Source organism: Pinus tabuliformis, chromosome 5_2 (genome assembly GCF_031772625.1).
Source record: "Pinus tabuliformis cultivar Carrire ecotype Pingquan chromosome 5_2, CPIR1, whole genome shotgun sequence".
NCBI lineage: Eukaryota > Viridiplantae > Streptophyta > Pinopsida > Pinales > Pinaceae > Pinus > Pinus tabuliformis.
In genome coordinates, this window is record NC_142306.1 from 314,235,273 (window position 1) to 314,255,937 (window position 20,665).

The following is a 20,665-nucleotide window of genomic DNA, read 5'->3' on the forward strand; positions in this document are numbered from 1 at the left end:
ACCTCGTTTTGCATCATTATGCCGGGGGCATGCGAACTTATAACAAGCATAGTTTTTCGTTTCAAGCTTGTGTAAACATGAAATAGAATCCAAGCAAAGTTCTCCATGGTTCAAGCTTGTGTAAAAAGGAACCCATACCCGATTTACATCTCGTGATTGCCATTTTTATCTGCTGAATTCTGCTAGATGAGCCATGGTTGTTTCATTCCATTACCACCATCTCTTTGGCCGATCATATGCTTTCACTTGGTTGTTTTTCCTTTCCTGAGGAACCGCAGCGATGAGTGGTTTTCTTAGCCAGCCTCTTGACCATTACATGTTTTGAGTAGTTCCACCATTGCCGGAACCAGTTGCTACCCTTTATACCACTCGTTCCTCTAGGACGAGTCTCCTTTAAGCTCTTTTCAGACTCGTAAAAGATGAAAAGATTGCCGAGTATTTTTCCATTTTTGACTCGTTAAAGAGAATAAAAATGGAGGTCTACTTTCAGCTCTTTTCCGACCGTTTAAAGATGAAAAGATTGTCGAGTTCCCTCTTGACTCATTAAATGGAAATAAGAGGCGGTTGTCTTTAAACTCTTTTCCGACTGTGTAAAAAACAAAAAGATTGTCGGGTCTTTGTCATTTCAGGCTCGTTAATGGTTACGAAACGACGTGATATCGATCACTTTTTTACTTTTTCAGGTCGATGTCACTACATATGAAAAGTACTCCTCGATCGTAATGATCGGGCGGTTCTTTCGAGCATTGTTTTATACTTTTTCGGGCTCGCGAGACACAAATTTACGAAAAAGGACCCCCCTAGAGTTTAGTTTTCTGCTGTCTTTTCAAACTCTCTAAACATGAAAAGACGTCGAGTTCTTCCTTTGTCAGACTCGTTGAAACCTGATGATATCATATCCCGTCGGAATGACGCCTCACAAGCATATGCTATCCCCGTCAAGCTTGTTAAAAATAACTAGGGTACTCGCCAGATATGGTGGGGAAAATGGACCCATAATTATTGTCGTGTCAGCAGTATGTCGCTCTTGAACATGGCACTTGTCTGCATTCGTGTCTGGGTGGGAACCTCTCATCTTGTTTTACACTAGCCTCCGTGGGTTTGGGTTATCCTGTTTGACCTCTCATCTGCTCATTGCCTTGTCACCATGACCCTTGATCATTTAATGTCAAATACTGCCAAGTCCACTGTCGTGTCACCGATATGTTCAAGAGAAGTTAAGCTCTGCAGAATTACAACCTCCCTCTGATACCTCACATAATTCTGATTCACCACAACATTCTTCCTCTGTCTCGTGTCAATGATGTGGGAAACACTATGGCCCACCTTTGATCAAGGTCACTTCCTGTCGACTTCAGCTCATTATCCAGGAAGCTGATCTAGAGACTCCCTTCTGGTGCCTTGGAGCCTGCATACCTCAATGGTAGGTTCTTCGTGTTCGACGAGAGGTTTTCATCATTGGCATCCGATCGAATGATTATACGGGTGTTCGACGCCAGCTCACACATTCGCACGCCGTAGATTATACCTATAGTACCTTGAGGGCCATTGTCATTATTGGTGGTACCTCTCGCGTCTGTTAACAGTTTTCATCATTGACTGGTAATCAGACGATGTTCTTGCATGTTCGACTCCAACTCATGTATTCGCATGCCTGAACTTGTACTCTGTTCGGGTTGAGATGGGGCGCAAGACCCTGGATTTTGTTTGTTGGAATCTAGGCTGTGATTTGTGGCTTATTATGATCATTACATGACTCATTCACTGGATGGCTGCGACCATGCCTGAGTCTATTTATCGATCCTCACTGGATGGCTGTGCCCATACCTTGGATCTAGATTCTTGTGTGCTCTATTATAGATGGCTGCGCCCATACCACATATATCATGTACTTGAGATATTAGTTGTACTTCTTTACGCAGGTTCTCCGGCGGTGGTGTTTTCAGTTACACATGTTCTTGTAAATCATTTCACCCCTCTCTCTCTCTCGGGCCTCATGCATTAGGGGGCATCTGTTACACAGTAATTTGTCACCGTTTGTCACCGTCCCTATTACCCCTCTCCCGCACGCTGGAGGACTCATTCCGGGACTTGTGAGAAGTGACATGACCTGAAACCACTTGCATTATATTCCTCTAAGTATGAGCTTCATATGCCCTGAAGACATCTCCTGCAGAATACCCATAAAAAGACCTCTTTTGCATTGGCGCGGTTCCACAGTGTACTGCTCGCGCCAATGGGGGAAATCCTCTAAAGAGGGCGCGCCAGTTGGCGCTCTGTCTCAGAGTCGCACTCGCGCCAACCCAGTTGGGTAAAGTTTTTAACAAACAAACTTCCGAAGGTTCTCCTTAACCCATTCACCAACTGAATCCGTGTTGAGTTAGGATGGTTTGGCTTCGAATCTCCATAGAAGGGAAGTGGTTTGCCACCTTTCATGGAAGCTTCTAAGTGATAAAGCCAATCCCATGGAAATTGTGATTGATCTTATCTCCTTCCCCTCTATCTATAAAAGCTTGTTCTTTTGCCTTGAGCAAGCTAGTTCCAGCATAGTGCTAAGATAGCAAGAATTCCAGGAGTTCAAGAGATTGAAGCTGCAAGAGCCTTCTTTGCATCCATAAGGCCAAATCTAAGTGAGGATATTCTTGTCACCAAGGAGAGAGAGGCTTGTTTCCCATCCCAACAAGCTTTGCAAGACTTGTGTAGCTTATCACCCAGCCAAAGGAGGATTTGACGTCAAAACTATGGTTGTATTCTTCTTTGTTATTTATCAATAATAGATGACTGTCATTATGGTTCCACTCTCATTGTCCTTTGTAATGATTGATGTTGAGTTATATCTTTTCTGACTGATATATAATTGCATCTATTGGATTTTATGCTTGTGTTTGTGTTGTTCTTTGCATGTGCAGGTGTCCAATCACAGAGATCGTGGGGATCGTGACCGGCCGAAGCAAAGGAACGAGAGTGACGTCTCTTCTATGAATATTAGCGTTGGAATCCAAGTAGGTTCTCATCATCCACCTTTAATTTGCAATTAGGAACTTGCGTGATAGCATTGTTTGATTGTTGCTAGACCCGGTCTGGCCTAGTAGGGATCGCCTCTGTGGGCAGAGGCGATCCCTACTAGCCCAGATCGGGTCTAGCAACAATCAAACAATGCTATCACGCAAGTTCCTAATTGCAAATTAAAGGTGGATGATGAGAACCTACTTGGATTCCAACGCTAATATTCGTAGAAGAGACGTCGCTCTCGTTCCTTTGCTTCGGTCGTTCACGATCCCCACGATCTCTGTGATTGGACACCTGCACATGCAAAGAACAACACAAACACAAGCATAAAATCCAATAGATGCAATTATATATCAGTCAGAAAAGATATAACTCAACATCAATCATTACAAAGGACAATGAGAGTGGAACCATAATGACAGTCATCTATTATTGATAAATAACAAAGAAGAATACAACCATAGTTCTGACGTCAAATCCTCCTTTGGCTGGGTGATCAGCTACAAAAGTCTTGCAAAGCTTTTTGGGATGGGAAACAAGCCTCTCTCTCCTTGGTGACAAGAATCTCCTCACTTAGATTTGGCCTTATGGATGCAAAGAAGCCTCTTGCAACTTCAATCTCTTGAACTCCTGGAATTCTTGCTATCTTAGCACTATGCTAGAACTAGCTTGCTCAAGGCAAAAGAACAAGCTTTTATAGATAGAGGGGAAGGAGATAAGATCAATCACAATTTCCATGGGATTGGCTTTATCACTTAGAAGCTTCCATGAAAAGTGGCAAACCACTTCCCTTCTATGGAGATTCGAAGCCAAACCATCCTAACTCAACACGGATTCAGTTGGTGAATGGGTTAAGGAGAACCTTCGGAAGTTTGTTTGTTAAAAACTTTACCCAACTGGGTTGGCACGAGTGCGACTCTAAGACAGAATGCCAACTGGCGCGCCCTCTTTATAGGATTTCCCCCATTGGCGCGAGCAGTACACTGTGGAACCGCGCCAATGCAAAAGAGGTCTTTTTATGGGTATTCTGCAGGAGATGTCTTCAGGGCATATGAAGCTCATACTTAGAGGAATATAATGCAAGTGGTTTTAGGTCATGTCACTTCTCACAAGTCCCGGAATGAGTCCTCCAGCGTGCGGGAGAGGGGTAACAGGGACGGTGACAAACGGTGACAAATTACTGTGTAACACCTCCCGTGGCACTTCATCAATACTCTTGAATCTGTCTTCAAAGCTGAATGTACTTACAAACCCCTCTCTTAGGATATCCCATTCTACAGTGTCATGGCAGAGCTCTGTTTCCAAATACCAGTTCATAGGAATGGCGTCCACCATTTTTTGGCTCAGTGGGTCCTCACCCAGATTTAGAGTTAGTTTCGCCAAACAAATCCCTACACTACTGGCCCTTTCAGCACCAACCTGCAGAGCGTGGACTGAAGTCTCACCTGAAGCAGTATGGGGGGATGTTGGAACCAAGTTTGCACACCCAGAGATGAGCGTGATGTCATTTTATACCCTAAATCTTCCTTCTTGCAGATCAATAAGCCTTTAGGGATTATCGATATAACTCCCCTTAATCAGCTTCTATACCTCCATGAATTCTTATGACTGTCTTTCACGGACCCTAAATAGGTGAATCCACTACTTACGCACATAAAAGATTACGTATAACCCAGTAACTATTCAGATTAACTTAAGTGTTTGATAACTTCAACATACAACAATATTATCTTCATGTAAATAGTTAACAGTAATTGCATTCATATAACAATATAAGTCATGTAAAGTCGCGCATCAATATATCATTATTTCATAAACCCATTATAACATAAGATGCATTCATATAAAAAGAAGTAAAGAGATAACAAAAGTATTTTTGCACAATCGTCTTTATTGATAATCAGTTCAATCTTACAAACTCAAAACCTCCCTGTGCACTCAACTGCAGGGGTCTGCGCACTCAGCTACAGACTCTACTCTAGGCCTCTACGCGCATAGTTGCAAAGCCTTCCTTCTACTCTAAGACTTCTTCGCTCTTACTCTTACTGACCCATTACATTCATCTTCTTCATCAGTATTATAACTTAGACTCTCTAAGACACACCTACTTATACAATCCCATGGTCCACAGACCATGGGTAGATCTCCAAAAGACGACTCAACTTACATAAAAGAAGGGTAAAACCCTTTATGACACGTTAACTATTCATAGGGTTCATCGACCTCTATAGGTACAAGATATCTCACTGTTAAACCTACATGTCGACACCTATAAATGAAGAATTCAACAGTGGCTAGGGAAACCCTATGTGTTGAGAGATGGTTTTGTAGATCTCCAGGCCATATCGTTCATTGACCTCATATTATAGTGTATTTTGATTTTAAAAAATATTAGATAATTTATCAGATCTGTTGAGACAAACTTTCTAGTGGGATATCCATGACATTTTATGGATCACCCAAGGACTAAATATTCAAAGCAAATAGTTGAAACAAAATGATAATATTTTGTGATGAGAAGAACTACTAGAAATGTGATGATAAACTAATAAAGTTAAAAATAAGATGAAGTGGTTTGCGAGAAAAAGTAAAAACAAATGAGTAATCAATAGAAGAATAGATTACAAGAGAAGAAGACATATTTTTGAAAATATTAACTAATAATTTTCAAAAGAAATCACTTTCAAAAACTTCATTCGAATCTGAATTATTAAAGACAATTAGTGGAAAAGAAGATCAAACTACAAACCTTGTAATTTCTACATTTCTGAAGTTTAAAGGAAATGTTATGTCTAATGAATCCATAGGGAATGTACAAATTGAAGAATATTGAAAGAGATGGAGTTTGCACCTTATAAATCTAGTGTATAGAAGGTAAGCAAAATTAGAAAGTTGAAAGTTGAAGTTAATGAACTAGACTTGCTAGAAAATTATATTACAAGTGAGAATGAGAATCTTAATACCACTATGGAGAAATTGTAGAAAGAAAAGGAAAATTTAAAGGTAGAGAGAAAATAGCTTACAAAACATGCTAAAAAGTGGTATAGGAAAATTCAAGAGACCAAAATGAGAAACAGAAGGCTCAAAATCAAACTTAATATACAAAAGCATTTTTTTTTGTTTTTAAATATTTTCATGAACATTCTACTTCATGGTGTTGGGCATGTTTAAGATGATAAGTGATGGTAGTCTAGTTTCAAAATCCTACAAAGGAACAAATTTTATTAAAGGATGCATGGGAAACTTTTTTTGTCGCATAGGGGACATGCAAATCCTTCTATGTGAGGAAGATGTTGGGGTTTTATTTTTAACATTATTTCCACATATTTTTCCCAACGTTTTCCTTATAAACCTCCATATTATCATGAATTTTACCTTATCTCCATCACATATTTTATATAAATCCTTTTATTCATAATATTATGAAAAATGAAGGAATTTTATGCTAACTTCTTAAATTGTATGCACTTTTCATCTTTTTGAATGAATAATTTCAATTATAAGTCATTTATATTAGATCTCTAAAAGAATATTTTATTTTGTAGTGACCATAAAACTTGTAGCTAAATCATGGAAGAGCCATCAATATAGGCAGTTGTGATAAGCTAGAGGATGGACCATGAGTTGGAGAAGGCATCAAACATCATGAATATGGATATCTATTCATCAGTTGAATTACATGTGCAAGTAGAACATGTGGCAAGGAGAGTCAACAATGGTGTAAATTAGAATGCACCAAGAGTGATTTGATTTAGTTAAGGGATCACAATGACTCATCATGAGAAAATACTTGGACCAACTATCAAAGAAATTGAAGATAAAATTATTATCAAAAATCATTATTTCTAGAAAAATCTATTTAATAATCCATAGCCATAGCCAGTGTGAATTTGATTTGATAAATCATTTAAATAGCTCTATAAAATTAGGCTTATAAACATATTGTAGCAATCCATGAATATTGAGTATATGTTTATAGATTTATTGGAGAAAAATCTCATGTTTTGCAATATGTTCCTCTGAATCAATACCAAGAAAAAATTCATTTTTTCCATATGATTTCTAGTTGAAATGAGTTTAGATGGAGTTAATTCTAAACCTATAATATTTTTGTAGTGAAGACCCAAAGCAAGAGGGCCCACTCCATGAGGTTGTTTGTTTCCTTTCATTTTAGTTCAGTTTATTGCAAATTAATCTTGATTTAATTTGATTTTTCTATTTCAAATTGCTCTCTTTAATTTAATATTTTTTTTACCACAGAGTATTGATTTTCATGATTGCAGTTAAAAGTTACATGAAACATAATTTGGTTGTTGATTTAAAAAAATATTTCACTAGGGTTATAGAAGATAACATTCTAATGCATAGTTAAAAACTATAATGGGGACATAAAAGCAATTTACAAGATATAAACCAAAACGGTTTCTGTAGCCAATTTTTGTAGTTTTCATTCATTAATTTTCACATAACTAATTTTTGCACATACAGTGTGTATGCTTCACAAGATTACTAAACCAAATTGAGGATTAAATGTAGGAATTTAAAAACAATTAAATTACCTGACATGTATTTGTGAGATTGTTGTTTAGATTTCGAGTGATTGGAAACCATGTGTGGAAAATGAATAGAAACAATTTCCATGCATTCTTTCTAAAATCATTTATGTGTTCCTACCAAAATTTTGCATATTATTTTGACAACACACACATGCTCCTATGACTAATTTTCACCATCATTAATGCCTTACCATCTATCCTCTCCCTTCTCTCATCTTGAACCTTGGTAAGAGCATGCATATTAAGAGTGTCCATGTGTTTCGAAAAGCACATTCTTGCTTTTGTTAATTATCCTTTCCTCTAGCCCCCTAATCCATGTCTACTCTCTCTCTTCCCCCAATCCCCTCTCTCCTGCCTCCCTCCTTCACTCCCTCCCATAATAGACAATAACCTAAAAGTGGTATCATTTGTAACCTCCATTCTAACTCAGAGAAATAACAGTCTCTCTCTCCCCTCCTCCCCTGTCTCTACCTCAGTCTCTCCATAACAATGCCCCTCCAATGTTGTCTCTCTCTCTCTCTCTCTCTCTCTCTCTCTCTCTCTCTCTCTCTCTCTCTCTCTCTCTCTCTCTCATATCTACCTCCCTCCTGATCTCCTTCTCTCTCTTTCCCTTACTCTCTATCTCTTTCTCTTTGACCACCCCTCATTTTTCACCCTCTTTCTCTCACTCTTCCTCTATCTTTCCCTCTCTCTCTCTCTCTCTCTCTCTCTCTCTCTCTCTCTCTCTCTCTCTCTCCATAATGTCTTTCTCTATTACTACCTCATTCTTCCAATCCCTCCTTCAAAGAAATCCTCCTATTTCTGGGAAAACTAGTATTCCTAAAGAATGCTAGCCCTCTAGGTTTGGAAGCTACCCTAGAAACAATAGTTTAAAGTTATTCAACGATTTTTTCTATGTGTAACAGATAAGAGAAAGATAAAGGAACCAACTTGGAACTTCTACTTGATCCCTTGCTTGCTCTCTCTCCCCTTTGATAGATCCCGCAACTCCTCCCCGTACTTAACACGCTTGGAGAGTACCTGCACATGTACAGCAACAAAGAACTGTCAAAGCATCATGATCTATTACAACATAAACATTACAGAATCAGATATATAATGAACAAATGATAGCATTCACAAATGATAACATTCACAATTGCACAATCATATGGAAGAAAACTTGAAGAGCTTTATTGATAGAAAGGAGAATTACAACCCAGTTGTCTGATCCAACATCATCCTCCCAGCTTTAATCCTTATTCACCTCATGAAATAGCAAGATCACTCAAACAATACAATGCTCTTTCCTCATTTACAAACTATCAACACTTACTTGCAATTCACAACATTTCAGCCTCTAGATCTCTTAGATGAGGGATCCATTTATAGATGTGTGCAAGGGTGTGAGTCATCCATGGGGTTTGATTAGTGTCATTCCACTTGTTACAATTGGTTCCACAAGAGAAGGGATAACTGAATTTTTAGGATCCCTTATTCATCCTTGGGCGAATTCAGAGAGGCAAGTGGCACAGGAGAAGTTTCTAGAAGATTGCATGAGCATCCACTTAGCAAAATATCCCAGACATTTGTCCATCCTCACCCATCACACCCTATAGAAGGCCTAAATAGTATGCATCACACCCTGGCAGTGGAGCAGTCAGTATGCATCGCACTTTGCCAGTGGAGCAGTCAATATGGTTCAATTTAGGCAATTTCTAGATGGTTTCTCAGATGGAACTTTTGGGGAATGATGTATTTAGATGACTATGTTCTTTTAGGGTATGAAACAACTCTTTTAGGGGTTGAATGAACCCTAATACATCGACATATAAGTTTGGGGTTGATGTACCCAAATATGTCTATAACAATTGCCCCCTAAAGCATGAGGTCGTAAATATTCATGTTGGGTGAAATGCTTTATCATGAGGATCCGAAGCTTCAAACTAGAAGGTGACCTGCATAAGTTACAATAAAATACGTCATCATAATATAATTTCATGATCTAGCTGAGGGAGGCATTCCCATGCTCAGCTTTATAAATTTCATTTCATGTACATAGATCATATAGTCGTCTGCAGATACAGACTAGTGATTCTTCAGATATAGAGTCATCATCCATGGTTAGGATGACCATCTATGCAAATCCTTTGTACATTTGATGTTTGTATATCCCTGAATATATCATAGCCTAGATGGATGAAACTAGATCCGGGGTCTTCAAACTCATTCAATCTTCGCTCGATGTACAAGTCAATCCATGTGAAAAGATGTTCTGGAGTCGAACATGGAAAGACATCACCTGATTACCAACCAATGATGTAAGTTGTTAACAGACATGAGAGGAATCACTGATAATGATAATGACCCTCAAGGTAATACAGTACAATTCACCTAGTGTGAATATATGATTCAATGTCAAACACCACGCAAAATCTTTCAGTTGAAGGCCATTGATGTCAACCTATCGCCAGAAGTGAGAAACTTGTCATTGATGTATGCAAGCTTCAAAGCACTGAAAGGGTTGTTTCTAAGTCAACTTCTTAGATAATGAGCTGATATCAACAAGAAGTGACTTGTTGTAGGAGGGCCTTGATTCATCCCACATCTATGACACGAAACGAAGCAAATGATTTCTGGAGGTGAAAAATGAACTGACAACACAAGGTTCAAGAATGGTGGTCATGAAAAATGAAGTTTGGAGGTATTGCAGTGGATCAAAAATTAACTAGATTGTGATTTCTTAACTGAATGACTTCTCTTGAACATTTCGGTGACACTGAGATGAATTGGTAGCGTTAACCCCAAAAGATGGATGGTATGAAAGACCAATGGTGAGATGACCAGTGAACAAAATAACCCAACCTGACTCAATAATGGAGACGAAGTGAAAGTGTCATGTTCAAGAGTGACCTGCTACCATAAATTCTTCAAGTTTTTTCCCTTTTTCCCTAGTCATTGCTGACCAGTACCTCTTTATTTTTGTCAATCTTGAGGAGGATAACATATGTTTGTTCTATAATTTTCCCTTCGGGCAAACCTGTCGCTATTTGATGTTTTAATGAGTCTAGCGACAATGAAACTCGGTCTTTTCTAGAATGGACAAGTTTGTCGCTATTGTTTTAACGAGTTTAACGACAAGGATAACTTGGTCTTTTTCATGTTTAGAGAGTTTGAAAAGGGATGAAAAGAGAACTCCATAAGTTCTTTTTCGTGAGGTAATCCCTCAGGTCCAAAAAAGGATAAAACAATACAGGAGGGATGACATTTCCAATCACTTTAACGAGCTAAAAAAACCAAGTTCTCAACAATATTTTCATATTTAACGAGTCTGAAAACGGTTTAAAAAGGACTCTATTTCTTTTTCGTAGAATAATCCCTCAGGTCTGAAAAAGGATAAAATAATACAAAAGGGATGACTTTTCCAATCACTTTAACAAGTTGAAAAAGACAAGCGCTCGACAATCTTTTCATATTTAATGAGTCTTAAAAGGGTTTAAAGAGGACTCTATTTCTTTTTCGTAAAATAATCCCTCAGGTCTGAAAAAGGATAAAATAATACAAAAGGGATGACTTTTCCAATCACTTTAATGAGCTGAAAAAGACAAGCACTCGACAATTTTTTCATATTTAATAAGTCTGAAAAGGGTTTAAAGAGGACTCTATATTAAGGAATGAGTGGTGTCTCGGGTAGCAACTAGTTCTGGTGATGTTGGAACTTCTCAAAACATGTTGAATTCTATGAAGAGGCTAGCTAATAAGACTACTCATTGTAACTGTTCCTCAAAAAGGGTAAACCAACCAAGTGAGAGCATATGATCGGCCAAAGGGATGGTGGTGATGGGATGTACACAACCAAGGCTCAAAAGGCTGATAGAATGGAAATCACAAAGGTTAATTATTGAGAATGGGTTCATTTTTAGACAAGCTTGAACCATGGGGGAGCTATGCTTGGAGTCACTTTCATTTTTACACAAGATCGAAATGACAAAACTATGCTTGAAGTCAGTTTCATTTTTACACAAGCTAGAAACGACAAAACTATGCTTGAATTTAGTTTCATTTTTACACAAGCTTGAAATGAAAAAACTATTCCTGAATTTAGTTTCATTTTTACACAAGCTCGAAATGAAAAAAACTATACTTGAATTCAGTTTCATTTTTACACAAGCTCAAAACAACAAAACTATGCTTGAAAAATGGTTTGCATCCCCCAGCATGATGAAAAGGAGAGTCTCTTGTAACCAAATGGATAATCACTGCGGTGAAGCAGGATGGTTATCCAACACCTTCTTTGTTTCATCCAGAATAGACAAAGGTGAATGGTGTGATAGACCAATCACATAACCTACAAGGAAACTTATCTTTACCATTAGGTGCATGCCCCCCAAGCTTCATTACATTCACCAGACTACTCATGGCTATCAGGTGGATGGAATGAAGGTTTAAGTGATACCGTTGATGTAAATGGACTATTTAGGGATGATGATTGAATTTGAGCTAAGCTTGGATTGGGAATGAAAGCTGGTCAATGGTGACATTCTTACCTTCATGCAGAAAATGCATCACTCAGAAGAGTGTTGAAACAATAGATTCCATGTTATAAACATAGTCACGCCCAACAATTAAATTGTAATATAATGGTCCTTGGACTGCCATCACATTTAGATAAATGGTATTCCTTCCCAAAGTAATAGGTAACTTAGGAAGGATCCCTAACAGTCGACTGGTTCCTTTGTTAAAGCCTAACAAATTCTGTGTAACAGGTATAAGCAATGGCAAACCAAGTGCTTTCCAAGCAGTTGAGGAAAGGATACTCACTGATGCACCTTCATCTATAATAGTGCCAGACACAATCATTTTACAAACTTGTACTATGATCTGGAAAGGTACATATGAAGGAAGGCGGGATCTTGCTAGTCGATCCCAATCAAAGGAAGTGACTAGACTACTTGGAGGGGGTACTGAAGAAACGGGAGAATTACCTCCTTGAGTTATGAGAACTGGAGGATTTTCCTCCTGTCTTGAAGGTATAGATGGATTGCCCCTAAGCTCATTAGAATCCAAAGTAACAAAAATAACTTGAACGGTATCATTTTCACTCTCTTCGGGAAAGGTACGAATAGTTGAAGGTGAAATTGGGTCAACTGTTACCTCGACCTATTGACTTTGGTCGGGTATAAACTCATAAGATTCACTTTCAGAGAGATTGGTTTCGACTGGTGAGCTCCAGTATTGTAGCAATAATGCTACAACTCCTGGGGCTTCCTGTCTCTTAATTTTATCAACCCGGTAGTTCGTAAAAACTTGGAAGCGACGGTGCTATATGCACAAGTACTAGCTCTTGTCGCAGCTGTCACTTGGTCAGCTGGCACAAGTCCGCTAGGGCTCAAGCCAACTTCTATAGGCTCTCAGAAGAAGCTTGCTAATTGATGGACGAAAGCTATTCTCAAAGGAAAGCTACTCTACTTGACAAAATGAACTGAAAGCAAATCAAAGCATGTAAACCTAGGAAACCCTAATTTGACTACTCTAACCTCTATAATGCAAAGAATGTGAATGCAACTTCTACCAATGCTGTCATTACCTCTAATAAGTGAAAATGCATGGATCTAAGCTACTTGCATCATAAAAGACATGTTTTTGTATTTTTCCTTTAAGTGTATGGAATGATTGTGATTTTGTGCTAACTAGGGTTTGGTTGTGCAGATGGGATGGAGAAGGAAGGAAATCGTGGGACAGGTTAGGGAGGCTAGGAGAGGTCCCTAGGGATCCTTAGCATCCATCCACAGAGGTTCCTCACATTCATAAGCTCAGCAACCGAGTGAGTGGCCTCCTACAGGATGTCTGCAGGGGATCCTACAGGATACGCAGAGGTTTCTACAGGATGTCTACAAACTGCTACAGGATGACCTACCGTGAGTGTTTGAAGTGATGGAGGAGTGATGGAATGGTAGGGGGAGATGTGTAAGGTAGGAATAAGGCTGGTGATGGCTCAGAAGTGGAGGAATAGGATGGGGAATGAGTGTAGGAAGTAGGTTGGAAGATAGAGGGCTATGTCAAAGAAAGGGCTAGAGAATGAAGTTACGTGAGGAGTGGAGGACTTTGGGAGTTAACAGAACGGAGCAGAGGTCAAGGATGTGGTTGCATGCGTGATCAGGACGAAGGAGGAGGTAATGGAACGAGGGAGAGCAGTGTAAAGGAAACAAATGCCTTATGACTGTCACCAAGACAAAGATTCATTAACCTAGGCTATCTGTGCTATGAATTCAATGAATAGCAATCCAAAGCGTGAAGAGAAATGTGCATGAAGCTGTGATGAAGGTGTGTAGTGCAAGTGTGAAGTACATGAAAGAATCTAACATAACCGTGACTATGTTGCAGCAAGCACAAAGTAAAGAAATGCGTATTTTTGTGGTTGGTATAGGCTGCACTCCAATCTCCAAACAGAGATGGCAGTGGAGGCTTTCTCAACCGTTTTCCTTGGAGCTCCTGTGTGTTATCAACCTGCTAATCTAATTGATGCAACTAAAAACATTTCAACCATAAGCTAAACTCACTCAAATTCATAAAGCTAACTCAGCAAACCTGTAATTTCAAATTGCATGGTAAAGCAATGAACCAAAGTGCTGAAACAAAAAGAAATTAACATTACAAAACAGAGGAGGTCTATTGCTCTCTTAAAAACTCAGAAGTGGATCAAAAGCTGCCTGTCTTTATTGAATAATCATGAATCTAATGACATGCCAAAACTGGCTTACAAGGAGCAAAAACCGAGCTACAACATGACTAACCAAATTGACTAACTAGCTATCCCCAAATTGACTAACTAGCTACACAAATTGACTACCCACTAGCTAACCAAATTGAGGCCCCAAGCCCTCTTATTTATACAATTTGAGGACCCAACAGTCCTCCTAAAAGTTAGGGACTTGGCTGCCCAAGACTTGGAGTTAACAGCAGTCCAACTTGACTTGCTTGGCTGCCCTTGAGCTGATTGATTCGGTGGCCCTTGAACTCCGAGCTGATGGTGGAGAATTCGAGGTAAGGGCCCATAAATGAGGGGGACACCTTCCTACAAATCCTCTAGCTTGTTCTCCCACGAATTTGGCTACCAAGTGCTCATTAAGACCTTCAAATTTGTCTCCAAGTTGACCAAAAAGGCTACACAAAACACCCATTAGACTTGTTGGCATAATGACTAACCAAATTCACTCTATTAACATAAAAATAATCAAAAACATGCAATAAACAAATGAGAATGGTGGACTAAGCCAAATTAGGAGGTTGAATGAGCCCAAATAATTGTACATTTTTGGGGCTCATTATCACCCCCCTACTGAAAGTGTTGCTCATCCTCTGAGCAACCAAATCTCTCCCCTTCTCTTTGATGGCCCTGGTGGCTTCCTTGGCTAGCATCTCGGCCGATTTCTCCTTTGGCTTCCCGCTTTTCAGACTTTCCTGTAGAAACTGTTCGCTGGCTTCCTGTAGAAACAGTCTCTGTCTTCCTGTAGAAACAGTCCTGTAGCTGAGTTCTGGCTTGGCTGTGGGCAATTTTCCTTTCAGCTGGGCTGTGGCAGCCTTCATCTTCTCCCCCTTTCTGCTCTTTTTCTTCACTGTTAAAAGGACTGATATCTTTGGCCAAAACTCTTCATTCATTTTTTCAACAATTCAGTTCACCATTTATTCCAATACATATCATGACAACATGTTCTCGTGTCCTTTCATCATTGTCATGAAACCATGCTTCTTTGCTTTGGTTCTTCCCACTGCCTGCTGCTTTTCCTGTTTTATGAGCTGTCCCATATCCATGTTTGAAAGAATAATCTTTGTCATCTATGGAAGTATATGATACAAAATCTTTGCGTCATCTGACCCTTTGTGGAAAATATATTCCTGCTTTTATTCATGGGTTATTTTTCGTAAGAGTATAATTACTAGAAAAACTCAGCAGAAATTAATTACTTTCTTCCTGGTCATCTAGCAAAATTTTGACAACAAAATTGGCAGTCAATTGTTTCATTTATGGCTCTGCATGTGTCTCAAGGAAAATAAGAACTTCATGTCAACAATTTTAGTTATAGACACTGCTGAATTCATTTCTTTATCAACATTCTACTGCTCTGTTTTGAATTCATGATCATATTGCAGAGATGGCATCTTTCCTCAACAATTAATTCTCCCCATGTTCCATATTGGTCTAGGATAAATTCAAATTATTTTGAAGAAAATCTCATACAACTCCTAGGAGATGAAAGATCCTACCAAAGGTATTCTTACTCTTTGATTTCCATATCGTTCAATGAAGTAGGGGGATTTCTCCCAGAGGGATAAACTTTCATCAATATCCTTCAATGCAAGCCTATCTATAACTAAGAACTCTCTGGTCATTTTTCCCTCTACTGTTTTGGATAACTTTGAATGGTATGAATCACTTCAAAATATACAGTTCTGTCCCATAATCAATTCCTTGGTGAAGACTCACCAATGAGGTAGCAGAGCATTTGAAGTCAGAAAATAATGTTCTATCTGGAAAAACTTCATAATCTCGAGCTCTTTTCCTTGCTTTCATTCAAGTGCTTCTTGTGCTCAAGACTTCGCACTCTATCCCTGTTTAGTCTGTCCAAACTCTGCCGCGGAGAAGCAATCCATTTGTCCCTGGGCTGTAGTTGTTTTGCAACAATCTTGACTTCAGCTAAACAATAGGCTTTCTTCAAGCTTCAACTGGATGAAGAAAAAACTTGGGCTTCTCTGCTTTTGAAAAGACTCTGCTGCACTTTCCTGTAGACGACATCCTGTAGAAATGCCTGTAGGATGTCTCTGCGCCTTTGAATGATCTTTGCATGCGGGAGAATTGTTAACAAGCCCAAAACTTGATGAAGGACGTGAGTTTAACATTTGCAAATGTAAATGAACAACAGTTAGCAAGTGTACCTGAACAATAATTACGTGAGTCTTCAGTCGGGCGTTCCTTTATTCACTGCGTGATTTGTGGTGAGGTGGCAGAGACATGCGTGCTGGCTTTTTCGAACTGAAGTAATGTCATGAACTGCTGTTGTTATCTATTTGTTCTCTGCTTGTATTCAATTCCATTAGTTTCACTAGAGTTTAGTTAATCCCCAACTGACTGTGTTTTGTTTTGAACTTCACGTGAATGGCTGATCCATGCGTGCGTGATTTTTGCCTTGCTAAGTGCAATTGAACGTGGCTCCCTTCTTGGCTGAATCCACTCACCTCAATCATTCATGCATTGCTTTAGATTAGATCTACGCAAACAGAGGAACAAGGTTAAGTCACGTACCTCGAAGTTGAATGGCTGCCGTGAGCTGTTGTGGGCTGTCATTGCTGCATGCATTTGATTTTATGGTTGCATGATGGCTTGGTTGCTGATTCATGGCTGGTTTTCTTGTGCAGGTGTCCTCTGGCCAGATGCATGCAACAAGAGTTCATTTCCACGTTCAGATCTGCATCCTGAAACTGCTGCCATTGAATTTTCACAGGACCAGAACTTCTTTTTGCCATTTCTCCCAAACGGCAAACCGGATTGAGCTGAAACTCGGTGGGCATCTTCCTACCATCATGATGCATCTCCCATAGCAAATTCGTGATCAATGGATGCACGGATTTCGAGAAAATTGGAAAATGGCTGAATATTTCAGATCTCGATTTCTAGGAAACCGTGCATCGGAATTGGCTGAAACTGCTTGGGTAGGCTACTATCACCCACGTGCATCTCCCCATGAAACAGGTTTTGAAACGGATTCACGGTTATGGAGAAAATGCAAAAATGGCTGATGGTGATGGAGGCTGATTTCTTGGAAACCGTGCACCGGAATTGCATGAAACTGCTCAGGCATGTTGTCATCGACCTTGTACAATCCCCCATGAAACGGTTTGTCAAATGGATGCATGGTTCTCAAGTTATGGCAAAAACAAATTCTGCTCTATGTGTTTTTGGCTTCAAGGCATTTTGCATGTGTTTGCATGGTATGACAAAATGAATTTTGGCTGTGATGCAGGTATGGAGATGATGGAGGAGGAGTTGGAAGATTGCATGAGGACTTCTGAACCTTTGAGGAAGCTACCATGCTCGCCAAACCAATTTTTGAAATGCATGCCTAGTTTCCCACAATTTCTACAGGAAGTTCCTGTAGAAGCACAATGAGAAGCACAAGGAGGTGGAAAAATGATGGAGAAAGGCAAGGGATGGACACACAAGTGCTTGCAGGCCTGATCAACAGATTCCCACCATTAGATTCATTTTTGAAATTGTATTTGGCTCGTCCAAAGGTTCTACAGGATGTTTCCTGTAGAAATACAGAGCTTCCTGTAGAAAACACAGTTTTGAGGAAAGAAGCATAATGACATGAAAAAATGATGGAAAAGGGGTGAGGAGTGGAAACATGGATGAGTGTAGGCCTCATGGACATATTCCAAGCCTTCAGGTCCTCTTTGGAGATCAATGTGGCTTTTTTGTAAGCTTCCTGTAGAAGGCACAAAAACTCCTTTGACCTTGATTTGAGTGCTCCTCCTGCCATGAAACATCCTTCTTGCAACCTGAAATGTCATTGCTGCAACATAAAATTATTCAATGATGATTAGCTTTATTTTTCTTTTTCTTTTTTCTCTTTTTTTTTTGAAAAACAACTAGGGCGCCTCATGGAGGTTTTCACCCTAATTGCCTGCCTTGGGCACCTCCAAGGGAGGTTTTCACCCAAAGATCTTTTTCTCTTTTATTTTCTTTTCTTTCCAACCCATTGACCACCTCATGGAGGTTTTCAATCAATGAGCCAATCTAAGGCGCCTCCGAGGGGGTTTTCACCTTAGATTTTTATTTTTCTCTTATTTTCATTTTTTCATTTCTTTATTTTTTTACTTTTTTTTTTTTCTCTACCCTACCCTACTTGAAAAACAAAATCATTTTCAAGTATAAGCATACTTCCAATGGAGCCATGTGCACATCGAGATTAGAGAAAAAATGATGTGAAGGCTCGAAATGCATGCTGGGACAACTATCCAACTTTCAGAGACAAAATGATCTGACTTTGAGAGTACAAAACATAGCTGAGGAGGAGAGTGCTGCTGCAACTTAGTGACCTTCTGAAACCATATCTCAATATAGCTTTGATATCCTTGGTCATCTTGCGGATTTGGATCATTCTTCATGTCACCTTCTATCATGACTTTCTGATCTTCCTCTTTTTGCTGATCTTTCTCTTGAGTACATGGAGGATTTGATGGTGACCATGAGGAAGCTTTCTCGATCTCTGATTCTGATCTCTTTTCTTCATCAAGTGCAGCCCATGGTTCTTTGATCTCCTCTTTTGAATCTTCTTTTGCTTTTGGTCCTTCAATGCTTTCAAGATGATCTCTTTTTTGCATTACTTTTCCTGAGCTTTGGTGAACATCATTAAGCTCACGAGGAATCATTTGCACATGTTGTGCCTCAGATTTGCAATTGGGTTGAGCTGCTCCATTGCATGGTTTTGGAAATGGAGGTACGGGTAGCTGAGTGGAGGTGTGAAATTGAGATGGAGATGGATGGCATTGTGGTTGGGTAGGCATTTGGGGTTGCCTTGGTGGAGGAGGAGGCGATGGTTGTGGATGAGCAGGTGGTGGAGGAAAATGAGCGGGATGAGAGTTGTACTGGGGCCTCCACTCCTGATAAGGTGCATTCCACTGAGGTTGTGGCTGAGCATAAGAGTGAAATGAATGAGCAACTGGTTGGGCATAATATGGATCTGTGAAGGAACAAGGAGAATATGACCAAGGAGGAGGTGTAGACCAGGAAGGATGAGTAGGGGGACCCCAAGAAGGCATGAGAGTGGCTTGATAGGGGTCATAATAGGTCTCGGGTGTCCCTTGCAGTTCCTGCTGGTAAAATCTAGGTCCATATGGCCTCCTTTGGTTCATATAGTAGAGTGATTCAGTGGCTCCTTTGGCTCTTTGATATGCAGCTTTGATTCTGGGCAAGGAAGGGCACTGATCTGTAGGATGGTATTCTTCACAGATGAAACACACTTCTAGAGAGTGCATTGGACATTCGTTCCAAGGATGCTTTCTAGTGCACCTAGGACAAAAAATGGCCAAAGCCCTCTTGGCTTCTTCTTGCTTCTTTTGGATCCGCAAGGTATCCAGTTGCATGGCAAGAAACTGCCTCATATCACTCTTGAAACCTTCGATCTGATTTTCAAATTCATCTTTGGACAAGGGACTGCTCCAATCATTTCTGCTTGTAGCCATTTGCTTCAGAGGAGTGTTTCTTTCTTCTTCTCCCCTAGAGGTTCTTCAGATATGTCTTGATGTCCACCCAGGGGTTCTTTCATCACAGCCATCGAAGAAGTACGTTGGCTGTGTGAAGCAGTGGGGGGGTTGTTCAATCATTTTTCTAACTTATCTCTACTCCTACAAAGCATGAAACGAAATCTTTTTGGTTTTTTTTTTTTTTTTTTTTTTTTTTACTTCTACTTGCAAAACTGAAAGAGATTGAACTGCAACTAACTATCTTGCTGAAATGAAAATGCGGAATTGAAATGAAAGCAGGAAAGGACTAATCTATTTTGCTCAAATGAAATTGCAGGAATGGAAAGGCTAGTCTACGCTTGCAGAATTGAAATACTAATCTACGCTTGCAAAATTGAAATTGCGGAATTGAAAGGCTAATCTAGGAAAGCAGGAAATGCTAATCTATGAAAGCAGGAAAGGCTAATCTATGAAAGCAGGAAATACTAATCTATGAAAGAAAGAAATGCTAATCTACTTTTGCATAAATGAAATTGCATAAGGGAAATGAAATAAACTACTTAGCAGAAGGTTGTAAAGGAAAATAGAAGAATAGCAACAATCACCAATACTTTGCCGCTTCCCCGGCAACGGCGCCAAAAAGATGGTGAGCTCCAGTATTGTAGCAATAATGCTACAACTCCTGGGGCTTCCTGTCTCTTAATTTTATCAACCCGGTAGTTCGTACAAACTTGGAAGCGACGGTGCTATATGCACAAGTACTAGCTCTTGTTGCAGCTGTCACTTGGTCAGTTGGCACAAGTCCGTTAGGGCTCAAGCCAACTTCTATAGGCTCTCAGAAGAAGCTTGCTAATTGATGGACGAAAGCTATTCTCAAA